Below are 27,330 nucleotides of genomic sequence, written 5' to 3'. Positions count from 1 at the left end.
GCATGGTCACCTGCAGCTTGCCACACTGGCCAAACAGGAAATTGAAATTCAAAAGTCCGCGGGCCTTTTCCTGTCTACCTGGTCAGTTCATCTGAGTTGAGAGTGCTGTCCAGAGCGGTCACAATGGAGCACTCTGGGATAGCTCCCGGAGGCCAATACCATCTAATTGCATCCACCGTACCCCAAATTCAACCCAGCACAACCAATTTCAGCGCTAATCCCCTTGTCGGGGGTGGAGTAAGGAAATCGATTTTAAGAGCCCTTTAAGTTGAAAAAAGGGCTTCGTCATGTGGACGGGTGCAGGGTTACATCGATTTAATGCTGCTAAATTCTACCTCAACGCCTAGTGTAGACCAGGGCTTAAAGGAGCAATGTGCATCTCTATCTCTCTCCCACACACAGGGTGTGTGTTTCTGTCTCTGCCTGCTATGCTGTCTCCCCTCCCTCCATTCCTGCTGCCTTGTAGAGTGTGAGGCTACATTAACAACATGTTAACCCTTGAGGGTCAGTTGAATGCTAGTTCATCATTTAGCAGTAAGGCATTCCCCAGGAAATATTCCACCCTCTAACTTCACCACCTCAACCAAGCTTCACAATCATCATTGCTGTGTACAGTATTAAATTGTTTGTTTAAAACTTATACTCTGTGTGTCTGGCAAAAAAATTTCCCTAGAACCTAACCCCCCAATTTATATTAATTCTTATGGGGAAATTGGATTCGCTTAATATCATTTTGCTTAAAGTTGCATTTTTCAGGAACATAACTTCAACATTAAGTGAGGAGTTATGTATTTGCAACTCATTTGGATTTTTTTCTCTCTCAATGTTTTGTTGAAGCCACCTTTCATATCCCTGCATTGCACAAATGTGTAGATACTTCATTTAGAGGAAATAAGGGATTTACACATTGTACAATAGTTATTTGAACTGGTTAGCATAACTTAAATTTTGTGCTGAATCCAAACTGCATACTGTGATGTTGTTTAATGCACAGGTGTTTGAAGGTGTTCACAAAGCATGGTGATGAGCATGATAAGAAGAGAAGAGAAACTGAAGGGAGCACAAAAATTAATTTGCTGTATTAATTTTGCATCTAACAGTAATTTTGCATATACAGTATCCTCCTAGAGAAGCAAGGACTTCACTTAATGTTTTTGAAAAACATGATCTAAAATAATCAGAAAAAATTATGTTAATAATTTATAATCCTGATGAATGATCATGATACTCAAGTAACACACCTGCTCTACCTTTAAGTTTCCTTTAGGAAATGGATGTATACTGAGCTATAGAAAAGCAATGCAGACATAGAACATTTATAAAACAAATTAAATATATTACAATTTACTTGTAATCTTGTATATTTTATAAATCATTGTTACGATTTTCTTGCTGATTTTTGTGTGCTTTGATTCAGCATTTCAAAAATATGTTTCTCAGTTACTCATAAATATGGGGCCTTTCAATAATTATTGAATTAATTAATATGGGGCCTATGGAGTTATTCAAATTCATTATTAACTGGGATGCCTTATTGGTTTTTATTTATTAATAATGGGAAATAGAATGACAAACTACTTGTTACATACACACTTGTAATATAAAGCTTGATTAGTATCCTTTCTCAAACAGGGTCTGATTTAATCACTTACAAATAATAATTGAATAGCTCAGGATTTTCATGGCACCTGTAACCACTTAAACTGAGAATAACATGTGCCTTTTAAAATAGAAATCATTGCTTCCTAAGATGTTTAGTAAAGTAAGCCCTTGGTACATGTGTATATGTTTCAGTTTATCGTGCAGCTGGAGACCTAGCCATACTTTGGTGAGTATAATATGGCAGCGTCATCACTTTGTATTATGACCTGCCATTCTAAAGATTTTGTAAATAAAGCTTTCATATTATATAAAGTAGAGAAGATAGCTCTTTCTGTAAGCACTATATTAAAACAAAAACCAAAAAAACCCTTTACATAAGTAATCTTGATTATTGGACATTTCAGGTCACTTGATGTCACATGATATTTCTCCCTCTGCCCCCAAACAAATGTTATTACTTCCTGGCACAAATTTTATTTAATCAAAAAACAAACACTGGTCACAAAACAAATTTTGGATTTTTGTTCTGACTCATTTTGTTTGGGAATAAAATTCAGCTTGTACAAATTGTTGTAAGCAAAACAAATAATACATTCATAAACATGGTCAAGAAAAACTCAATATTTTAATTTGCTCTATAATTTGAGAAAAAAAGAATTCACCCAGAATTTCTGTTTTCATCTTACATATTCCTATCAATAGCACCTTTTGTTACTTGTGATGCCCCTGAATATTCAGCTCAGAATTCACTTTTTAGTCATAGCACATCTATTGTTTACGGGGGCCGGGGGTGGGGGCAATTACTGACTTTGCACTGGTAGGGCAGGTATACAAAATACAACACTGATCCCAAGCATATTTTATGACTAAATATATTTAATGTTTGTTTCCTCATATGGAATGTCTGTTTTCCTCATAAGTACCTCTCTTGTTAAATTATCTGGATAATCGTACGTAAATTCAATGAAAACAAATGAAATTTGAGTTAAATGGAAAAAAAGACTGTTTCCAAAACCCTGAACAAAATCAGGCATCACTGTTAAATGTCTGAATAATGTTTAATTATCACAAAAGAATGATACTTATTGTTAAGTTATATGAATTTGTACTAAATAGGCCACCATACAATAATACACATGTTATTTAACAAAAGAAAAAGAAATTATTCCTTACTCTACTTTCTCTCCTTTTTCATGCTTTTCCCAAGGCAACATGTTTCTGAGAAACAAAAGCAAACTTTAAAAATTTAAAGATCCATGCATTTTCCAACATCATGAGGCTTATATCAACCTAATTCGTATCACTCTTCTACCCAATTCTCCTCATCTCCCCTACCCTATGTGTCACTCTCTGGGTACAAGTAACATCATATCCTGCATGAGAGTAGGGTCCCTGTACTTTTACAAATAATAATTTCTTGTGCATTAATGAAGGAATTTTTTATAACATATGTTATATAAGATTGACTAAATGACCATAGCATTCAACTTTTAAAAGGCGCAAAATTGCTGAGTATTGCATACTGAATATTTCATCATGATAGCTAGTAAGTAACCATGTGTATAAAAGCAGTCTGGTCAAACTGCAAGCTTTAGGATATTTTTTTGTTAGCTTCAGCAAAACTCTGCAGAGCACTTCATAAATATAAAGGCTGGAACCAAAGAAAACAGTATAAAAATGGAAGTAGCATCTTGCCTATCAAATTAATTTTACTAGATAATGAAAAGATCATAAAGCTGAGACACATTTGTACATCTGGAAAGTGGTTGCATATGCTAGATCTCTTGGTTAAAAGGTATTTATTTTAACAACTTTGAGCCCCCATCTTGCTCCTATTAAGTCAATGGCTCAACTCCTATTGAGTTCAGTGGAAGCAGGAGCAGGCTGTTTAATTATCAAATGAAAATTTTGAATAACATTTAAAGATGCTTCTTCAATAAAGAAGATTAAAGCCAATTTGGGTATGGTGTCCTCTGTTCCCTGTAAACATCACTACCTAAGAGCTCGTTCTAGGCACAATCAGGAACTAGGCACTGTGGCCGTTCTGAAAAAGAGGGGCTTGGTTTAGGGGATAGACGTCCAAAGGCTATTTTCAGAATTGCTTTTGTGCTCCCCATGTGTGGAGGTCTGTACAAGGCAATTGAGGCTAAGGCAGGTGTAAGCTAGATGGTGCAAAAGGTGTTGCTGGGATGCACTTCAGAGAGCAGCAGCTGGGTCACATAGATGCAAAATTGTTTACGTACTTGTGTCTAATTATTAGCAAGCTCAGTTCACCAATCCATGGATCATTTCATGTGTGATGGTTTGGGTTATCCTGGAATGCCATTGAATTATCCCCTGTTCTACTTCACCTTGGCTTAATAGCCCTTCACTAGTTATTTGTAGGTTACCTGAATATTTTCCACATGTTGATCTTCTCCACAGTCTTGTTGTGACTCCACATAAAAACAGAAGAACAGCCATACTGGGTCAGACCAATGGTCCATCTAGCCCAATATCCTGTCTTCCGACAGTGGCAATTCCAGATGCTTCAAAGGGAATGAAAAGAACAGGGCAGTTATCAAGTGATCCATCCCCTGTCATCCAATCCCAGCAACTGGGAGTCAGAGGCTCAGGGGCACCCAGAGCATGGGACTGCATCCCTGACCATCTTGGCTAATAGCCATTGATGGACATATCCTCCATGAACTTATCTAATCATTTTTGAACCCAGTTATAGTTTTGGCCTTCACAGCAGTAACAAGTTCCACAAGTTGACTGTGCATTGTGTGAAGAAGTACTGTACTTTCTTTTGTTTGTTTGTTTGTTTTAAACCTGCTGCCTATTAAATTATTTGGGTGACCCCTGGCTTTTGTGTTATATGAAGGGGTAAATAACACTTCCTTATTCACTTTCTCCTTACCCTTCATGAGTTTATAGATCTCTGTCATATCCTCCCTTGTCATATCTTTTTTTGAAGCTAGTCTTTTTAGTCTTTTTAACCTCTCCTCATATGGAAGCTGTTCCATACCCTTAATAATTTTTGTTGCCCTTCTCTGTATCTTTTCCATTTATAATAGATCGTTTTTTATATGGGATGGCCAGAACTGCACACAGCATTGGACTGGCAGCTATTTCTTCTCACCAGCCTCTCCTTCTGAGCAGCGTTCATCTTGTAGGAATGATCCCATGGGATCTAGGGCAAATCCAATTCCGTGATAAGAAATTTCACCACTTCACAGGGGAGAGAGAGACCTGGGCTTTCTTTTGGGATTGCTTCCTATCTAGGTGCTCGCAGTAGCACCAAAAGCACATTCAACCATGGAATAGCATGTTGCTGTAGGTTGTCAGTCTTCCTAATGGGCAATTTCCCATTTATAGGGGATATGTATACTTGAATGTATGATTGTAATATTATAATGTGTGATCTGGGTCCTGCTTTACTGTCACCCAAGTTTTTCAAATTTCTGTTATGCAAATTCACAGATTCCCAAGCCAGAAGGGACCATTATGATAATCTAATCTGGCCTCCTGCATGTCACAGGCCACAGAACTTCCTCAACTCAACTCATTTGAGCAGATCTTTTAGGGAAAAAAAACTATAAAATCTTGATTGAAAAATTGTCAGTGATGGAGAATCCACCATGACCCTTGGTAAATTATTCCAGTGGCTAATTACTCTCACTGTTATAAATGTATGTCTTATCTCCAGTCTGAATTTGCCTATCTTCACGTTCCAGCACTTGGATCATGTTATACCTTTCTCTGATGGACTGAAAAGCCTATTATTAAATATTTGTTCCTGATGTAGGAACTTACAGGTTGCAATCAACTCTCCCCTTAATCTTATCTTTGTTAAGCTTGAGTTCCTTGAGTCGATCACTATAAGGGCATGTTTTTTATTCCTTTGGCCATTCTTGTAGCTCTTCTCTGAATCTTCTCCAATTTATCAACCTCCTTCTTGAATTGTGAGCACCAGAGCAGGACACAGCATTCCAGCAATGGTTACACCAGTTTCAAATACAGAGGTAAAATAACCTCTCTATACCAACTCGAGGTTCCCCTGTTTATGCATCCAAAATTCTCATTATTCCTTTTGGCCATAGCGCAGCCGTAGGAGCTCATGTTCAGCTGATTATCCATCATAACACCCACATCTTTTTCAGAATCGTTGCTTCCCAGGGTACAAAGCCCTCCATCATGTAAGTATGGCCTACGGTCTTTGTTCCTAGATGTATACATTTTCATTGAGCCATATAAAACACACCGTTTATTTGTACCAGTTTATCAAGTGATCCACATTGCTTTGTGTCAGTAAGAGTCCTCTTCATTATTTACCACTCTCCCAATTTTTGTGTCATCTGTAAACCGTATCAGTGATGATTTTATGTTTTATTCCAGGTTGTTAATCAAAATGTTAAATAGCATAGGGTCAAGAACCAATACTTGCAGGACTCCACTCAAAACACACCAGTTAAATGGTGACTCGATTCCCTGTTTACATTTTGAGATCTATCAGTTAGCCAGATTTTAATCCATTTAATGTGTGCCATTTTAATTTTATATCTTTCTACTTTTTTAATGATGATATTGTGCGGTACTAAGTCAAATGTCTTGTAGAAGTCTAAACATATTACATAAGCTCTATTACCTTTATCAGCCAAACTGGTAATTTCAGCAGAATAAAGATGCCCAATTATTTAGACAGCATCTACTTTCCATAAACCTGTGTTGATTGACATTAATTATATTACCCTCTTTTAATTCCTTATTAATTGAGTCCCATATCACCCATTCCCAGGACTGATGTCAGACTGAGGGTGTCTACACTGCACACTAAGTCAAGGACAGTGATTTCAAGCCTGTGCTTGGCCATCCACACTGCATTATAAAGCTGTGGATACTGGTCGCAGGTCTCACAGCTGTGCTAATGCTTCCATACTGCATTATGCAGACTTTCTCCCAAGTCTTGGTGGGATTCAGGCTCTGATAGCTGCCTTCACTGCCCCTCTAAACCAGGTTGGCTTTTTAACCAACATGGCCTTCTAACTTGATTGTTGGATTGTGACTTTTGGGGCATGTAGCAAAGTGTTCTTAAATAATTCCCAATTATCATCACATTTTTTTATTTAAAATCTTCCTCCCAGCTGATTTGGTTCATAATTGCTTTCTGAAACTGGCCCTTTAAAACACCAACTATATATATCTTTCGTTTAGGCTTTATTCTGTTTGCACGTTATAAATGTGATCTAGTCATGATCACCCGTTTCTAAGTTACCATTAATTTTAGCTCTGTGATCAGTACCCCTTTATCTGTCAATATGAGGGCTAATATAGACTTCCCCCCATAATAGATGCAACCCAATTTATGAGTTATGAAATTGCCATCTATATTATTCCAGGGATGTTTTAATACTGGCAGCATGAGAATTCCCACATAAGTCACTCAAATTGAAGTCCCCCATGATCGTCTTTTTTCCCTACACATTATAGATAGGTTCATAAAGAAAAGGTCCTCCTGTTCCCTAGTGTGATTTGGTAGTCTGCAGCAGACACCTAATACTAATACTCCATCTTGTGCTTTATATGTTAGGACATGATTCATAAGTATTCGTGATCATTTTCTTCTGAGTCATCAGTGACTCAGAAACAGGTCATGTCATTTTGACAGAGTGCCATTCCCCTCACCATTTACCCCCCTGGATATTTCCTAAAATCAATGGTATTAACATTCCAATCATGGGAATCATCCCACCAGATTTCAGTAATACCAACTAGATATAATCTATGCTCATTAATGAGTGATTCATTTTTGTGCTGAGGGTTCAGATATTCGCTCTTTTTCCCTCTCCTTTTTGCTACTAGTTTAACATACTCCTGCCTACACTTTGTGGCTGAGGGTGTGTGCATGTTTTTGACATCTACATAACATGTCAGGGACTGCAGAGGTAAAACAGGCTGGAGTTTCTCATATGGGTAAATGCTCACCAGCATGAAAGCAAAAGTAGCCCTAGGGTTTCAGGATGGCCATACGACTTTCCCTTATAGTTCTGATTTAAGGAGTGATTTACTAACTAACATTTTAGAATAATTAATTTAATATCTGACCCCAGTTATAACAGACCAAATTTTTTCTCTAGTATTTATTTTCCATCTGGTATTTGTAAATACATTTTTTTAAAATTTAACCTCGCTGGGTCATTAACTCTTTCTAAATTTTGCTGCCATGAGTATTAGTCTACAAATGTGAATTGACTGTATATATAGTAATTTGGTTCTTTCTCCATTTTCAATTTCCTAGTACAAGTTCTTTATACTCAGCATTTTGACCAAGCCCCTTTAAAAACATAGTGGTTGTTGCTTCTGTGCATCTCTTTTTCAAAACAAATTGCAATTTCCTGTATTTAACTATGGCCTCAATACAGTCAACCTGAGGAACTCCTTGCCTGAGGAGGTTGTGAAGGCTAGGACTATAACAGGACTTAAAAGGGAACTGAATAAATTCATGGAGGTTAAGTCCATTAATGGCTATTAGCTAGGATGGGTAGGGAATGGTGTCCCTAGCCTCTGTTTGTCAGAGCGTGGAGGTGGATGGCAGGAGAGAGATCACTTGATCATTACCTGTTTGGTTCACTCCTTCTGGGGCATCTATCATTGGCCACTGTCAGTAGACAGGATACTGGGCTGGATGGACCTTTGATCTGACCCAGCATGGCCGTTCTTATGTTCTAAAATTAATAGATAACTTCTACATTCTTCACACAATGCTATTTTAGGTTTACTATATTTCACTAAAGAATTTCCCAAGGAAATTAGATATTGGTTATTTTCTTTTGGTTTACCATATATTATCTTCAATAATCAAATCCAAGTAATCCATTGCATAGACACCTATGATTTAAAAAAATGGAAAAAGACTAATAATTAAGACCATATCTTATAAGATGAATTGTATGAACCAGAACTATATTTTAATTCAGAACTTGTTTTTCGCTATATGACTGAGTGATAGCAATGTCAACTAATATATCAGGACAGACTTTCCTCTTTAATGCACCCCAGAAGAACTAAGGACTCAATATGACTCTGTAAGCCCAAGGTAAATGTGCCCTTGACTACAGATCACTAGGATATGTTATGAAAAAAATATTGAGTTCTTCGTTCAATTAAAAGGTCATCCTAACATCATTTCATTCTTAAATGCAGAGGACAGTTTCTAAGTTGCATAATGTAATTTCCCTGCCCACAAAAGCAATGATGCCTATATAAGAAACTAATTTCCTGTTCTAAATACAAATTTTTCCAATAAAAAAGTGAGGTTCACGTTAAAAAAAACCCATAAAGCAACATCTAGCACATTATACTCCTAAATCTAAGCTGTTCATATGTCCAAATCTTTGAAAATAGACAGAGAAGCACATAAAAGCTATCCACATGACACATAAATAAGTGCTGAAATTAACCAGGTGGACTTACTCTGTAATTCAACCATACAGAAGATGGATTTAAAATGTCTACACTCAACATGATACCTGAAGACAGCTATAGTTAAAATACTACACCATAAAGCAGAAAAGAAGAACAACAACAAATATCTCACCACTTTATTAATCAAAATTGTTACTTCTTTGGGGGGGGAAGTGCTTTAAGCCCCCTCTCCTGACTATTCTATAGGACACATATGGAAACAAACACAAATATTAGCTAGCCCTGAAATAATGTCTTCAAACCATGACAGCAAAAACCTTGTTCAGGCTTTTCAAACACCACAAAAATATTCCATCTGCCAACAACCACCCTGTGCAAAGGCAACTCTTGGCATTTTCAGACACTTAAACAATCCTTACCTCCGGACTCTGTCATTAATATATTTTTGCACAACAGGCATGTGGTTCCTCATACACGTGGTTTACACTATTAAATTGAAACTGCTACCACTGTTGACATATAATTTGGCAGAAGAGCTCTTCAGCTCATCCTTTAATCATATTAGTTGTGTTCCTTCGACACTCCTGCTCTTCCTTTCTCAGCTATGCAGTTTTTTTGATAGTCTTATTGTGAAAACATCCATAAGGGAGAAAAGAATAAAACAATTTAGTTATTATGAAGTTTATTCTCATGTGGCGCTGTATACACTCCACAAGAACCAATTCATGAAGTTTCCTCTATTGTAGGTGTGTGTTGTTCCTCTCTTCTCCCCATACCCTATCACATGGAAGCCTTTAGATTTCAAACAGTTGTTCCGAGACACCCTGCCTTCACACAGCCACCCATGATGTAGTCTGTGAATACAACTCCTGAAGAACCCCATGGTGTTGGGGGATCATTCATCTGCTGCTCCAGGACTTCTGGTGCACTTAATATATGAGGGTATAGTGAATTATATTGTTGTGCTCTGCAAGTGGGGGTGGGAGGAGAATCCATCAGAGACCTGCCACCTCTAGCCCCATCCCTATCTCTAGAATTCCAACATCACAGAACCACTATTGGGAATCCATAGGGTTCGGCGAAAGGAGGGAGCATGCAACACAAGTGACAATTTTCTTCTTCTGCAGCTCCTGGCCAGGTTCTTGGGCTTGAGCTCCCCCTATTTGTGGAAGCAGAGAAAAGTGTGTAGTCCTTTGCTGAAATGTCTTACCATTTCATTTTTTTTTCATCATAACTCCTACTCATTGCACTCTTTCCTTGGCATGGGGTAATAGTGATCCTTCCACTCCGGCTGTTCAGAAAGTTTCTGGACTTAACAGAGAGAAATGTGTACTACAAGAAAGACTCGTTTGAAATGTGTCAATTGTTCCACAAATTCCCCCTTTCTTCCACACCCCCTCCCCACTCCTCCTAAGAGGATATGCCACTTATGGTACAAAACACATACAGTGACAAAGAGCCATATGTTCCCCTTTGTAGGAAACAGAAAGAGCTAAAACCCATAAAAATCTACTACAAAAGTAGGCAGCACAAACCAGTGAATGCATGTCACACAACCTGTAGCAGGTAGTTACTGTGACAGGGCATCTTTAACTATGGCTGTGTCTACACTGCACACCACTGGTGGTGGCATGTAGGTTATGTGTAGCTACAGTGAGAAGCAGGTGTTCTGCAGTTTGTAGCTCCCTGCTGCTTGCCCCCTTCCGGAGCCTTTCTCCACTGCCACAATATTTCCTGACAGCAGAGAAAGACTCCAGCAGCAGGGAGGCAGCTAAACATTCCTTACAGTGTGTAAAGTACACACACTTCACACACCTGCCACAGATATTAATAGCAGCATAGATGGGAGAGGCACTGCTTGAGCATGCAGAGAGCCATGTAGGGTATGTACCCTAAAGATTTGGGTGTGTCTTTACTTGCCTAAGCAGTGCCTCACCGTCTGCACTGCTATTTATATCTGTGGCAGAGGTGTGTGAAGTGTGTATACTTTACACACTGTAAAGAATATGCAGTGTACACATACCCTAAGTGAAAGCATGTTGTAGTGGGCATAATAATAGAGGATGGAGAGTCAGGATATCCATGTTCCTTTGCTGGTTCTGCCACAGACTTAATGTGTGACCTTGGGCGTTTAACAATCTCTCTATGCTTCAGATTCTTTACCTGTAAAATGGAGTTAATTCACCACTGATATTAAATAACATTGATTTTTAGTCTGCTTTTTGTACCTTTGGGAGAAGCTCCATGCTTCCAGTTTGTGGGTGATCATTCATGTTTGAATTTCAGCTTTATGTAGTTAAGAGTAGCTGCATAAATATACAGACATCACAGTTGTCGGCAGGGACTGAACTCACAATCTTCAGCCTCAAAGCCATAGGCCTCTATCACTTGAACTAAGGGAGAATTATTCATAACTTGATTATTCAACCAACTTTTCAAACTTAGTTATAGACAAACACTCCAATGATTATAACTTATATAGCAAGTTTTACGTTTCAGTGTTCAGCCAGGATATGTTCTGCTTAGGATGTGATTCTCTACTTGATTCCATGCAGGGAGCTGCATGCACTTATGCAGAATCCCACTGACTTTAATGGGGCTCTATATTTGTACACTAGTACTCTGATATGCAACATAGTGAAGGATCTGGGGCTTAAATACTATGTTTCGCTAACAGTTGACACGGGTGTTATTGAGTGTCTTAAAGCAGCTGAATTAAAAGCCATCTTTTGATGTAGTGTCACTGGGCAATAACTTATATAGAACCTACTGTACTTAGTGCTACTGAATTGCAGGAAGTTGTGTTTTCTATGGTCTTTCCAATCCGTACTGCCTTCCAGTCCTTTGCTGTTCAATAATGTATTGTAATGGATAGAATTCTATCCTGTACCAATATTCTAAATAGGGGGAAGAGGGCTGGGAACTTATTTGTTATTTTTCTACCCTAAAAGTTGAAGGTGTTATTGATAGCTTTGGGCAAATGCTTAAAATGGAGATGAAGAAAAATTACTTTCTGTACTTGTACTCTTCACGTTAAAAAACCTCGTATCTTATACCACTTAGAAAATAGCACATGTGCTGAACAGCCTTCCTTCACTGTTTTCAAAATGCACTCTACCTCTGATTTTCAGTGCTTTTTGAGAAAGCTACCAATAGTTTATTGTTTTAGCTTATATACAAACATTTGCTTAACAATTTCAAGAGCCATTTAATAGCTGAAAAGAAAGAAAGCAGATATAAAAATCTAGGTTTAGATGCATCACGGTTCCCCTACTGCACTGAATGACTTATCGACTAAAATTCAATGCCTGATGCATTATATGTAGTTAAGTATGTGTAACACAGATATGAGGTAGGTGTATTGTTCATAACTCTGCCCAGTTAAGGACTGCAAGTCCCAGCATTTTTCACTATTGAAAATAGAAGCTGCATAATTATGATTTCATCTAATATTTTCCATAAGAGCAATATTTCATGTGAGATTGTGCATAGCAGTTTTATGTCCTTTAAATAACTGTTGAAGTGTCAGCTTTTCTAGTTAGACAACCTTTGCAGTTTGAGGATGATCTGTTCAGTGGAATGCATAGGTGTTACATAGCTGGTAACACTGTCAATCAACTCACAGGAAGAAATAGTTCTGCAAAGCTAGAGTAGTTGAAATGACAAAAGAGAAATGTGATGATAAAGGTGGAGTAAACTTCAGAAATGTGTCCTTTTGCTGTGCTGCTGAACATTTTAGCCATGTAATTTGGCATTTCAGAGACAGTGTTGGATGACAGATTAAGTGATATAAAAGTACTGATGTTCGTAAACAAGCAGACACATTAGAACAGTTAATACTTCTGTAAAAAAAACAGATATTATAGAACAAAGCAGGTCGCCTTACCCAGAAACACATCACAATGATGATTTGAACTCTATCTTCTGCCTGTGGCAGTATCACTAAATATAAGTAATGTTCTTTGAGATTCCTGCTGACTCGTAATATACCAGCTGGTGTCTTACATGGAGAACATCTGCAACTTGCACCCAGATCTCTCAGACTAGTACCAGTGATGGCACTGCAGTTTTTACTTCCACTATAAACAAATTATATAGTGTAATAGACGGTTTCTCCTGGATGGTTCCTCTCCTGTTCACAGTCTCTCCCATCTCCCATCCTACAATCATTCAATTGACATCACTGTAGCTTCCATGAAAAGTAATATTAGGCAAATATTTAATGTATTCAGTTTCTATTACTTTGATTTAATGGCTGGAAACAAAGGGGAGTCCATAGACTACTAGAAAATAAATGCCTAATGCTTCTCAGGGGACTCAGACACCATGGTGTGAGAAAAGCTACTATAAATATAGTATAAATAATATAGGTTTATATTCATTTAAATGACTTGATTCTGCATTTGTACAATTTAACTATGTTTTGCTCTTTAATAATGACTCTCTGAATATGATTGCAGGGGAAGTGACTTCAGCTACCTCAGTCTTAACATCATGCTCAAGCACATTAAGAGCTTTCAGCCATTCTTTTAGTACTATCAACCTTTTGATTTCTAGAAGAGGCTTGAGTTGTACAATACAAGAAGAATATAATACTCAAAGCCCCTTGTACTGTGAAATACAGTAGATCTAAATTATATGACAAGGCCACTGGAATTATATGACCAGGCCTATCATGGCGAAGAACATTACACCATCAACTGCCTGCTGCCACAACTCCCTCCCTTTCAGAAATGGCCTACAACAGCTTTGCCTGCAATCCTAAGTTAACCCCCAGACAGCTGTTACAATTTAGCTATAGCTCCCTTCCCTCCCTGAGGGGCTTACTGCATCTTCTGGAAGGGAGCGAGGACTCTTCAAAGTCAAGTCTGGGGAGTTGTGGGAGAAGTGGATTGTGGCTAGGTAGCTGCTGGAGTTAAAAATGGGCAGAGGGAAGGGCTATAGACACTTGTCCTTCAGAGTTCCTAAACTGATCGGACATTTTGGAATACTGCAGGGCAGGGACATCCCAATCTGCAGAACTTCCAAAGTGCACAGCAGGGGCAGTCATGGAAGGTGCCCCTACTATCTTATAGTGGAACTCTCAAGGCATGCAGGAGGGAGTCTCTCTTCTGCCCACCATAAAGGGTTAGCAGCTGAAGAAAGCACCTGTCTAGCAGTGCTCTCAAAGTCAGTCAGAAAAAGAAAAGAGAAGGTCAGGCACCTTCGCCAAAAGCCTCCCCCTGCTATTTGCATTTTCTTTGGCTTCCTTAACCATTGTGTGGTCCTCTCTCCACCATCCCACAAGGTCTCTGGGTCTGTCATTTCTGCAGCATAGATAGGGACAGTTATTCACACAGCCACATTATTTTGTATTATACAGCAGGGACCATACTGGAAAAAATAGCATTACTGTCCTAAATTCCATCTACAAAGCAACCTCCACCTTCTTGAAACACGAAAATGAGTCATGGTCGATTTTTATATTCATCCCTCCATATTCTTATATGCTTTTATCAGCATGAAATAGTTAATAATATTGACACTTAAATTTCTGCAGTTATATTTCAGAAGTATCAACCCCTTGAAATGGAGAGATAATTCAGATGTCTCTCATGGATGTTGTTTCAAATTCACTGCGGACTCAGGAAGAAAGAACTGCCAAATTGGATATACTTGTGTTACATTTTAAGGTTATTTTTGCCATTATATCTGCTAAAGATTTTTTTTTTAAATGAAAGGTTAGATTCTGGAGCACAAGATCACAGCCTCCAGAAAAAGAATCAGTTTACCAACTGCAAGCTGTCCTAAATATTCTCTTGCTAGATTGGTTTTTAACATTGTAAAACATGAAATTAAGACAATCCATTATTTTGCATTCTACTCATATAAGGCTGATTAGTGCAAATTTATTTTCACATAATTCCGTTTTAGACATAACCACAATCCAGAAATAAGTGATTTTATATGACAGCGAAAATAATACTGCTTTTTAGTGCAAAAATAAAACTTTGCACTTACACACATCAAAGAATTTTATGTACCTTTTGGGTGATATAGCATTTACTTCACCACCTCTCTCCTAGTGCAACACATCTCCTACAGAAAAGCACATGGAGACCCAGATTTCAGTCACTGTGGATTTTCAGCATGGATTGCAGAGGCTCAACCTCCCCAAAATCAAGTTAAAAAAACCCCCAAAGAATGAACTTAATTCTGAAGTACAAACTTTATAAAAATCTTATAATGATACAAAAACATAATAGCTTAATTTCTACTACATAGCAAAGGTATTTCATAATCCATATACAGTTATACATAAATATAAAGAAAAGAAAAAAATAATCCCTAAACAAGTTAGTTCCTACAGAAACACAGTGAAAAGTAACTCTGAGTTCCAAAAGTTTAGGTTGAGCTCCCCTGGGTTTCAGTTAGAGTCTTTGTACATCAATTCTACACAGTCTGCTGAGTCAAAAGCTCTGCAATATCTTCCTTCCTCTTGCTTGCAGAAATCTCCAACTGGAACCCAGCTAGACTCAGTCCCCTCCTCTGCTGGAATAGTTCAGTTAGCTAGTCAGTTAATAAATTAACCAACCAATCAGTATTAAGTATATAAATTACTAACCCTGTTCAAGAAAAATACAAAACTAAGAAAATATAGATGTCTTTTTCTCCATCATCACATTTAAATAACAGTTGATAAACACTACAGGTTAAGACAATTTGATCAAAATCAAACAACATTCAAGGTATACAATTAAAATGAAAGAAATTAGTTTTCCCTCCCAATTTCTCATTTCTATAGCTAGAACTGCCAAGGCCTCTCTGCTGGAAAGTTAATAACATCACTAATCTGAAAAATGCTTCAGAGGGAAACCAGCCTCCTTCTGCTCCTGTGGCTAAGCTTCTCCTAACCCACACAGGTCACATGTTTTCTTGTAAAGCAGCTGTTCCAACTACTTGCCCGCAATGGATTCCATTAGTCCAGCTACAGGGAGCCTATTGAGCATGTCCAAAATAACCACATCCAGTTCCAGAAACTTCTGGGCATGGAATGCTAATTGCGTATCTGCCTACCAACAATGACCCAGACACAACTCATTCCTCTCCCGGTTTTCCTCTCAACATATCTTAAAGAGATATCTCCCTATTAGGCATTAGATTACCCTTACAGAAATCAGTGGAAGGTACTGGAAATAAGCGATACATCAGGGTCACTCCTTTCACCAATTAAATGTAACCACTGTTGGAGTAGAAGATGGCAGCTGTTTAAGAGTGCACACCAGTTCTATGGAAGTGTTTAGAACAGGAAGTGAAGAAGAACATTGTAATTAGTTGAAGCTGCAGGGGAGATTAATGTAACAGAATCTAATTACCTGACTTGGAATTTGGCCTATACACCAGAGTTAACACTCTTGTGCTTAAGAAAAATGTTATGGAACTTTAATTAGCACAACAGTTAAGGTCTTGGTTTTATGCTGCAAAAACAGCAACTCAAGCAGCACAATGCAGGGGAAAGTGCCATCTATTGAAGCATCAGCTCTTCTTGTAGACAACAGATGCTAATTGGATGTCTCCTATCCGAATTCTGAGCTGCCCCAACCCTGCTCAGCTGGTGAGAGCTGATGAGAGCAGAACACGGGGTGGTACAGCTAATAGCTTTACTGTAGAATCCCATTTCTTTAATGAACGGCAAATACACAGGTCTTAATAAATAAGATCCTTATGCTTCTGCTTGGAAACTGAAACACATTATTTAATTTTTGCTCTCTCTCTGCAACAGCGAGTGTTGAGCTACCATTATTAATAGAAAACATACTTGTAACAGAGGACAAAATTGCAACCTTTGATGTAAGAATTAAACTGACAAAGCCATTATGGAAGAACAACCAGTCAAAGTATGACAGTCACAAATGCACAACTTTTAAAAGCTGAAAAAAGCTGCCAAGGTGTCAAGACAGGAGAAAAGCCATCATAATTAACATACTCAATAGTTCAATCTATTGGGAGGGAAAAAAGCAGAATTTGTTTTTGGACAATTACAGTTTAATAAATGGAAGTGTCAGTTTCTGTATAGTTATTTCTAAAGCACCCATTAAAATGTACTAAAGGCCAAAACCTCTGAAAGTCTCTGTCATATTAGGGCACATGCTATCATTATTTCATATTTCAAGTAATTTTATTGTCAATGATAGCAGTTATAAACGTTCAAGAAAATCTTTTCCCCAGCAGTACCAAACCGTTTGCTCTACCGAGATTATTTGTGCTGCCTTCTGACAATAACCCACAGGCAACCGTTATTTTAATTTTGCACTATAGCCAGTGTACACTTTTTTGCAGAAGATAGACACACACAGAACAATATCACAGAATACCTATTTAATTCTTCACCAACAATGAAGTTCAGAGCTGTGCAGTGGACCAGCAAAAGGCATATGCACCACCTAAGTTCAGCTGAAGCCCTATTTTTGTACTGGCCTCCTCACATGGGTGAGTTTTATCCCAAGGTCCAAATCCTGCTAGCTCTCACTTCTTCACGTGATCATTAGATTTAAGTCAATAGGACCCTCTCAAGAGCCCAAACCTTCAAAGGAAACTGAACTTTTGATAGTCACATGAAATCCCACTGCAGTTCCTTTGTGAGCAGAATTTGATCCCACGTTACTATGAGCTATGTCTACACTAGATGCTAGGAGTGTTTGATTCTACAGCTCATCATACAGAGGCTCATCGAGCTAGTGCATGTATAAATAGTTGTGTAGCCGTGGTAGCACTTGTAGCAGCACAGGGGCATGGCTGAGCTGTACTGAGTACAAGCCTGCTTGAAACTGGTGGGTATGTACTTGGTACAGCTCAGTCATGCCTCTGCGACAACTGCCTGTGCTAGCCTGGTTCCACTGTTATTTATATGTGTGCTAGCTTGATTACCTTGATCTAGACCAGCAGTTCTCAACAAGGGGTCTGGAGCCTCCTGGGGGGGGTCAAAAACAGGTTTCAGAGCATCCACCAAGAAGGGCCAGTATTAGACTCGCTGGAGCCCAGGGCAAAGCCAAAGCCCTGCCACCTGGGGCTGAAGCCAAAGCCTAAGCGACTCACGGTGTGGGACCCCGGGCAATTGTCCTGCTTGCTACTCCCTAACACTGGCCCTGGCTTTTATATACAGAAAAAACAGTTGTTGTGGCACTGGTGGGCCATGGAGTTTGTATATCATGGGGGGGAGAGGCTCAAAAAGAAAAGGTGAAGAACCCCTGATCTACATGATCAGGGAAATCACATCCCAAGCTGGCAGTGTAGACATAGCCTTACTGCATTCAAAGTAGCCCTTTCCTAGGAGTTTTAATATACTTATACTTTATATATATATAATATATAATATATATTATATAATATACTTTATACTTATACTTTTCTCATGCTGTTATTTATGGTGTTCTTCTCGAAACCTCAACATTCTATTTCATTCAACACTGGTCCTTTTCTTTTTCTGTTTGGCCACTCTTTGGCTCTTCCCTTCTTGCCATCTCTTTTTTATGGAAGATAAATTTGACATGACTTGGCCTTGCTTACTTTCTTGTTAATTGGGTCAGGTTTGTCAGCAGATTCATCTTTCTTCTGCTGTTAGCTGTCTAGTTATGCAGAACCAAAGCAAAGGGTACTTCATAATAAGAAGTGGCTACTTTAAAAGCAAATTCCTTAGCAACAGAGCTGTGGATGTAAATGTGTCAGATAATTAGAATTTTCAGAGTAATGCCAATCAAATTACAATTGCTGCCTGTTACTAAAAGTAAAAAATATTTGGAACTATCATGTTATCATCAGAGGGTTTGGTACATTCCTGATTCAAATGCAGAGGGGACAAGAACCTGATCCAGAGATCTTGGGGGAATAGACTGGGCCGAGGGAGACTGGGCCCGGAGGCTGCCAGGAAGGCAAGGAAAACTGGGACTGGGAGTTGCACTGTGGAGGGGAAGCGGGGGGAAGCCTGGGATCCCAAAAGACTCTGGGAATGAGAACCAGTGGGGTGAAGGAATGAAGTGAAGGGGAAGACAGATCTGACAAGAAGCCAGGGTGTGAGGGGAGAACTGGGACAGGCTGAGCAAAGAGACAGCCATCTGAGGGGATGACACAGAGTCTGGATGAGAAGCCTAGGGAGGGAAATTGGGGTCTGGGAGCAGGAGGAGAGAGACAAATCAGATGAGGAGCCAGGAGGGAATGGAGTTCAGACTTTCAGAACAAGGATCAAGAGGTTGGGAGAACTGGGAATGGCTGGGCAAGAAGACTGGCAGTGGGAAAGGAAACAGACTGGGAGTGCAGAGGGGGAGAGAGGACTTGGGGCAAGGAGCTTGGGAGGAGGAAGAGCAGCCTGAGAAGTGGAGACTGTGACTGCCGAGGGTGAGAAGATTGGGACTGGCACAAGGAGCCAGGGGTGAGAAAGAGACACGATATGGATGGCAACAGATTGGAGGGGATGGGGCACAAGAGGGTCATACTTGTGGGGGGGGAATGGGCAGAAGACTCAGTGTGCACTGTAACACCCCCTTTCAGAGTATAGTATGGAACTGAAGTATGGAACTTGAATCTCACCATTCCTCTGCTGTCATCCCATCTATGTGAAACCCACTGGCAAAGTGTTCTATTCCCTTCTAGTGCTGGCCCACACAGAGGATAAGATGATACTCTATTAGCCACGAGGTAGAGGTCCATGCAGTGGATCCAAAGGTTCCAATCCTTGATGATGTATGTGGGTGTCAACATGATCCCACATGATGGGAATTTCTGTTAATTATTTTAAAATCTAGGAAATCACACCCTCATGAAATGTACAGGATGAACCTGCTCTGGAGGACTGGGTAATGACAGAGACTGTTGACAGTAGGACCCCTGCTTCATTTGTTGCAGAAGTTGGAAGGGATGTCCTAGGCACAGAAAAGTGAAGTAACTGGCACCAGATCACAAAGCAGGACTAGGATGCAGGTCAGCTGACATCCAATCTACTAGACCACACTATGCAGTGAATGAGGCAGAGGCTATCAGGAGAAGGAGAAAGGATGATGTCATGGTAGAGTCAGTTAAATGCTGCCCGGGGGAACTGCATTCTCTTCCTGCCTTTGCCACAGAGTTCCTGTGTGAGCTAGTCAAGTCAGGTAAACCAAACTTTTCATAGGTGGTCACTGTGTATACCGCCTCTCCTGGGTGACACACTTAAAACCCTGTGGTCTGCTCTGCAAAAGTGCAAACCACCCTCAGTTGCAACTGAAGTCAATGTGAACTATGCTTTGAACATATAAAGTGTTACCTAATGCTGACTACCCTGAAAAATCAAGTCTTAGGTTTCTCAGATTGGGCACCCACAATTAGCGTATACTTTTGACCTTATGCTCTCAGTTCCTTATTTGGGTGGCATGAAAATACATGAATATTTGTGAAGCACTCAACACCCCAGAAAAGCCCAGGAGGAACTTAATAATTCTGACTTCAGAGCAGGGGTTGAGTAGTCTGTAGTAAACAAGGCATGGGGTACACGCTGAAAACAAAATATTGACTAGCTTTTTATTAAGTGAACACTGGCCATCCTGCGCACTGTAGAAAAAATAGTATGCGATTATGTAATTAAAGGCTGTAGCATAATGCATATGCACAAGGTAGCACAGGAAACCTAAATTTCGAGTGCTTGGCTTTCCAATTTTAATGATGCTTGTAATATAGTTTTTGTATGTGTTACACACTGTATAGACAAAGCAAACATTTACCATTTGCTATGGCTTGTCTTCACTACTGTGCTAAATCAGCGCTGCTGCAATTGATGCAGTGATATCAGTTTAGCGCATCTGGTGAAGATGCGCTAAAATCAATGGGAGCATGCTTTCCCATCTATGTAATTAATCCGGCTGCATCAGTGGAAGAGCATTTCCCATCGACATAGCATGGTGTATATACCCCATTAAGTCAATGTAAGTTATGTCATTCGGGGGGGAGGTTTGTTGTTATCTAGAGTTACCAAATAGCAACTGTGAAAAAACGGGATGGGGGTGGGGGTAATAGGCGCCTACATAAGAAAAAGTCCCAAAAAACAGGACTGTCCTTTAAAAACGGGACATCTGGTCACCTTATGCATATCCCTGAGCAACATAACTTGCATCAACTTTAGTGGCAGTGTAGACAAGCCCTATCTTATCCTTTCCTCCTTTTGCCTGTGACATTTGCTTTTTGTGTCTGGCCTTAACTTTAATTTAAAGCAATTTGGGAACAGGCACTGTATCTACCCATGTGTTTGTATACAACATAGCATAAGGAGTCACTGATCCAGACTGGGACCTCTGGGTGCTACTGCAATACAAATAGTTAATGATAATAGCAACAAACAAAAGGGAATTAGGGAAAAATCTGCATCTAAGAAGAAAGTCTTCTCTTCATTTCATGTCATAGAAAGTTTATAAGATTTTCAGCAGTTGGAAGAGGAAGGTTGGCTAAGTTTATAATATCAGCTTTTAATGTTAATGTTTGGTAGTGTTAGCATATCATGTGACAAGATGAAGCTATACCAGAGCAGCTGGGCATTTAAAAGTAGCTGCATTAATCATTAATGAATTTGAATTAATATTATTTATTATTTATTATTTGTATTACAGTAATGCCCAGAGGATTCAGTCAGATCTAATTTATGATAAGATGCAGCAAGGTGGTATAACACACAAGCAGAGGAAAGAGAAGGGTAACAGTGAGCAGAAGGCATGCTGGCACAGTTAGATTCAGATTCTCTCTTTTTAAAAATATATATAAACAAACAGGAGACATTAATTATCTTAGCTGTTCTATACCTTACTATTATTAGTTGTCAGTTTACCCTATGTGATACAGTAGAAGTGAATTTGGAGGAAGCATTTGAAGGGTTTCTGCTTTACAGATTAGTTTAGGGAGACTGCTTGTCAAATGTGCACCATGGAAGAAAGCACAGTGGTGATCATGGGAGAAATTGACAATTGGGTAATAAAATATTGCATTATTGGCAGAGAGGAATCAGAGAGACAATAAAATATGAGTAAACAATTCAGTAACAGCTAAGTTATGAAAGGCTTTGAAGGTAAGGTCAATAACTTGTATTTGATACTGGGACAAAGGGTGTGGGGACTGGCATGATTATAGTAATGGAAGTAAAATATGATAGCAGAAGTGATTTGAATGGACCCGAGACATGTGAATGTCAGGAAGGGCAGGAAAGAAAAGGTTACTGTAGATAAGACAGGAAATTCTAATAGCCAGGGCGGAAGTATGAGGTTGAAACTTTCATATTAAAAAAGATTTGTAAGTAAACAGACTATTTCTACCTCTTCAGAAAATTACAGGCTGCTGAGTGAAATTGGAAACATTGGTGTAGAGGTTTAATATTCTACTTGCATTCACCTTGATTCCAGTAGAACTAAATATTCTATATACTTTTCCAGTATGTCCATGTTTATTTTAAACACACCTCATCACAGCCAATAATCCAGTTAGGAAAACAGTATATATTAGACAAGAACAAACCTTCATTGGCTAGGAAATTGATAAGAAATGATATACAATATCTTTCCAGTCATTTATAATTACTAAAAAAAATGCATTTTTATGGCTTCTGAGAAAATAAAAGTGGCTAGAATTGCAATAAAATTGCATGTGTAGTGTTATACTTTACTCAATAATATCCCAATCTAAACTGACAAATTGAAGTCCTGAATTTAAGGAATCTTAAATTCCCTGGGACAGCTCGTACCAAATAGCAAATCATTGCTTGGCATGTACCTTATGAGTAATATGAGTATTAAAAGGAAACTAAATTACAACTCTTGCCATTTCAGAAAACATTGCATGAGTTCTCCCCCTAATTATTCGTCTCTAAAGTGCCACAAGTACTCCTTTTCTTTTTGCGAATACAGACTAACACGGCTGCTACTCTGAAACCGGAAAATAAAGTACGTTAATAACTAATACAAATTGATTTACTTCATTTTAAAAGTTTCAGGGTAGCAGCCATGTTAGTCTGTATCTCCAAAAAGAAAAGGAGTACTTGTGGCACCTTAGATACTAATAAATTTGTTAGTCTCTAAGGTGCCCCAAGTACTTCTTTTCTTTTTTCATTTTACAAGTATTTCTAATAAAGCGGTGCAAGATCAGTCATTCACAAATGTTCAGTGCCGGCATGTTATTAAAGGAGAAGCAGCAGAACAAAACATTTTTTTTTATAATTGGTTTTGTGCTTTTTTGCCTGTGTGATATATAAAGAAGACCTGAAATAAATTTTATGTATCTAGATTGATCAATCAATATTAGTCCATTCTATGGGTGGATGCTAATAATTACAAAGAGGGAAAATATTACCATCACTTTTCACAGTCCTTTTAGAGTTGATACTATTTAGAGTTTTGGCTGTAAAGCAGAAGAGTCAATTGCTAAATGTAATGATATTTCCTTTCTTTTTCATGCGATTTGCAAAAATAACAGACCAAATTCAATCCTGGTGTAAATCCATTGTACCCCTTCCCTCTCCCCCCTGCAGCATTCCAGGTCTCATTTTTGCACTTAGATTTCAGCAGCACTTCAGAGGGGGCATGTCAGGACATTGGTGTTACTATGTCTCCACCTCTGCACAGGGGCAGATTAGCTCAACCAGTAGTACTGTGGAGAGTGCTCCCTATATAATTTATTTTAAATGTAAGAAGTGTATTTTCTTCTGCACCCAAGAAGCATTATGTCCTATAGCACATTAAAAGTGCAACCTGCTGCATTACCTTGTCTTTCAAAAGACGTAATTTAGACTTTAATTTTATTTATAGAGCAACTACTATGCACCAGGGAGGCAAGGCCAATTTCCAAAAAAAGTCATGTCTGTTAGCCTAGTATCTCTAAAATTAACTCATACTTGGAATTCTCTTTCTGACTTTGTGCTCTGGTCACATCCTTACATTTTAGCAGAGTGGTGATCTTGATTTCTGTGCCTCACCTTCTTCATGGTCCAGTGCTGTGCTGTCGTTTGGCAATCTTGCTTTTCTCCCAGGAACAGCAATGTCAGCATTTTTTTAAATGGAGTGAAAGGAAGAAATAACAGAGTTCTACTGGAACATTTCTATCCCTTTCAAACACTACAGATCAGAAATTGTGTAGTGGAAGTACATAATGAACATGCTCAAACTTGATAATACTCCTTATAATTGTAACTACTGATGTTAATACATCAAAAGCTATATTTAAAAATCATAAAGACTTATAAATCATAAAACTTATATATCATACAATCACAGAACATCAGGGTTGGAAGGGACCTCAGGAGGTCATCTAGTCTAACCCCCTGCTCAAAGCAGGACCAATCCCGAACTAAATCATCCCGGCCAGGGATTTGTCAAGCCTGACCTTAAAAACCTCAAACCACCTCCCTAGGTAACGCATTCCAGTGCAACAAAGCCCATTGCCAACTATGTCCACATATCTATTCAGGGGACACCATCATAGGGCCTAATCACATCAGCCACACTATCAGAGGCTCGTTCACCTGCACATCTACCAATGTGATATATGCCATCATGCCATCATATGCCAGCAATGCCCCTCTGCCATGTACATTGGCCAAACTGGACAGTCTCTATGTAAAAGAATAAATGGACACAAATCAGACATTAAGAATTATAACATTCAAAACCAGTCGGAGAACACTTCAAACTCTCTGGTCACTTGATTACAGACCTAAAAGTCACAATATTACAACAAAGAAACTTCAAAACCAGACTCCAATGAGAGACTGCTGAATTGGAATTAATTTGCAAACTGGACACCATTAAATTAGGCTTGAATAAAGACTGGGAGTGGATGGGTCATTACACAAAGTAAAACTATTTCCCCATGTTTATTTTTCCGCACTACTGTTCCTCACACATTCTTGTCAACTGCTGGAAATGGCCCACCTTGATTATCACTACAAAAGGTTTTTTTTCTCTCCTCCTGGTAATAGCTCACCTTACCTGATCACTCTCATGACAGTGTGTATGGTAACACCCATTGTATCATGTTCTCTGTGTACATAAAATCCCCCTACTGTATTTTCCACTGCATGAATCCGATGAAGTGAGCTGTAGCTCACAAATGCTTATGCTCAAATAAATTTGTTAGTCTCTAAGGTGCCACAAATACTCCTTATCTTTTTGCAGATACAGACTTACACGGCTGCTACTCTGAAACCTGGCATTCCAGTGCTTCACCACCCTCCTATGAAAAAGTTTTTCCTAATATCCAATCTAAACCTCCCCCACTGTAACTTGAGACCATTACTCCTTGTTCTGTCATCTGCTACGACTGAGAACAGTCTAGATCCATCCTCTTTGGAACCCCCTTTCAGGTAGTTGAAAGCAGCTATCAAATCCCCCCTCATTCTTCTCTTCTGCAGACTAAACAATCCCAGTTTCCTCAGCCTCTCCTCATAAATCATGTGTTCCAGTCTCCTTATCATTTTTCCACATCCTTCTTGTAGTGTGGGGCTCAAAACTGGAAGCAGTACTCCAGATGAGGCCTCACCAATGTTGAGTAGAGGGGAACAATGATGACCCTCAATCTGCTGGCAATGACCCTACTTATACAGCCGAAAATGCCGTTAGCCTTCTTGGAAACAAGGGGACACCATTGACTCATATCCAGCTTCTTGTCCACTGTAACCCCTAGGTCCTTTTCTGCAGAACTGCTGCCTAGCCATTTGGTCTTTAGTCTGTAGCGGTGCATGGGATTCTTCCATCCTAAGTGCAGGACTCTGCACTTGTCTTTGTTGAACCTCATCAGATTTCTTTTGGCCCAATCCTCTAATTTGCCTAGGTCTAGGTCCCTCTGTATCCTATCTCTACCCTCCAGCGTATCCACCACCCCTCCCAGTTTAGTGTCATCTGCAAAATTGCTGAGGGTGCAATCCATGCCATCCTCCAGATCATTAATGAAGATATTGAACAAAACCTACCCCAGGACTGACCCTTGGGGCACTCCGCTTAATACCAGCTGCCAACTAGACCATGGAGCCATGAATCACTACCTGTTGAGCCCAACGATCTAGCCAGCTTTCTATCCACCTTATAGTCCATTCATCCAGCCCATACTTCTTTAACTTGCTGGCAAGAATACTGTGGGAGACTGTATCAAAAGCTTTGCTAAAGTCAAGGAACAACACATCCACTGCTTTTCCCTCATCCACAGAGCCAGTTATCTCATCATAGAAGGCAGTTAGATTAGTCAGGCATGACTTGCCCTTGGTGAATCCATGCTGATTGTTCCTGATCACTTTCCTCTTCTCTAAGTGCATCAGAATTGATTCCTGCTCCATGATTTTTCCAGGGACTGAGGTGAAGCTGACTGGCCTGTAGTTCCTCAGATCCTCCTTCTTCCCTTTTTAAAGATGGGCACTACATTAGCCTTTTTACAGTCGTCCGGGACCTCCCCCGATTGCCATGAGTTTTCAAAGATAATGGCCAATGGCTCTGCAATCACATCCACCAACTCCTTTAGTACTCTCGGATGCAGCGTATCTGGCCCCATGGACTTGTGCTTGTCCAGCTTTTCAAAATAGTCCGGAACATTTCTTTCTCCACAGAGGGCTTTCTTTCTCCACATTTCTTTCTCCACCTCCTTCCCATGCTGTGCTGCCCTATATATATATATATATATATATATATATATATATATATATAGTAGCTGCCATTTGAATTTAACATTACATGGGTAATAAAGAAAAACAGCTCCTTCTGTAGAAAAAATATATAGGAAAAACTGCCAAAGTGATTTTCAACAGTGAGGGAGAGCTACCTATGGTTCAATTTAAATAAAAGCTTTTAAATCTCAGTCCATGTTTAATTAACATTAAGAGAGTCAAGATTGCTTGCACATCAGGAGACACAGAAATGAGAAATATCACTGTGCTCTAATGTGATTAGCAAACTAAAAGAAGCAATATAAATTTGCTCCCTATCTGAAAACTAGTTTTCTGCTTGTTTGATTGCAGGAACTCAAGGGAAGTAGTGGAAGCCCCATCACTTAAGTAATTTAAAACTAGAGGAGATGAAGTGCACCAGAATAAGCTGCAGAGACGTATTTTGCATTGGCAGGAAATGGATTGGACAGGATGATGCCACAGATATTTTCCATCCCTGATTTCTGTAAGCCAAATCTACCAAGAGACAGGAGCTATATTATTTCCATGTAGGAGAATGGAAAAATCGATGTTTCCACTCCATTTGTGTGGTTTCTGCCTGATAATTCCACTGGGAGATAGGGTTTTTCCCCACCTGCTGCAGAAGGGGCAGGGACTTTGACACTGAAATTCTCATTTCGTAGAGAACC

General features: G+C 39.2%; 1 protein-coding gene and 1 long non-coding RNA gene across 3 annotated transcripts in view; one reads left to right on the top strand and one right to left on the bottom strand.

Moving 5' to 3' along the window:
- Positions 1 to 14,894, top strand: part of LOC122458155 — a 29,943-nt gene extending 15,049 nt beyond the window's left edge. The window contains exon 3 of the long non-coding RNA XR_006278037.1: positions 14,560 to 14,894. This is a non-coding gene — a long non-coding RNA (uncharacterized LOC122458155). The remainder of the gene's footprint in view (positions 1 to 14,559) is intronic.
- The window catches only part of ZNF804A (zinc finger protein 804A), a 252,375-nt gene that overhangs the window by 34,313 nt on the left and 190,732 nt on the right, over positions 1 to 27,330 (bottom strand). The gene's annotated exons all lie outside the window — the stretch shown is intronic.

Source organism: Dermochelys coriacea, chromosome 11 (assembly GCF_009764565.3).
Source record: "Dermochelys coriacea isolate rDerCor1 chromosome 11, rDerCor1.pri.v4, whole genome shotgun sequence".
Classification (NCBI taxonomy): domain Eukaryota; kingdom Metazoa; phylum Chordata; order Testudines; family Dermochelyidae; genus Dermochelys; species Dermochelys coriacea.
This window is presented reverse-complemented; position numbering and strand designations above follow the sequence as displayed.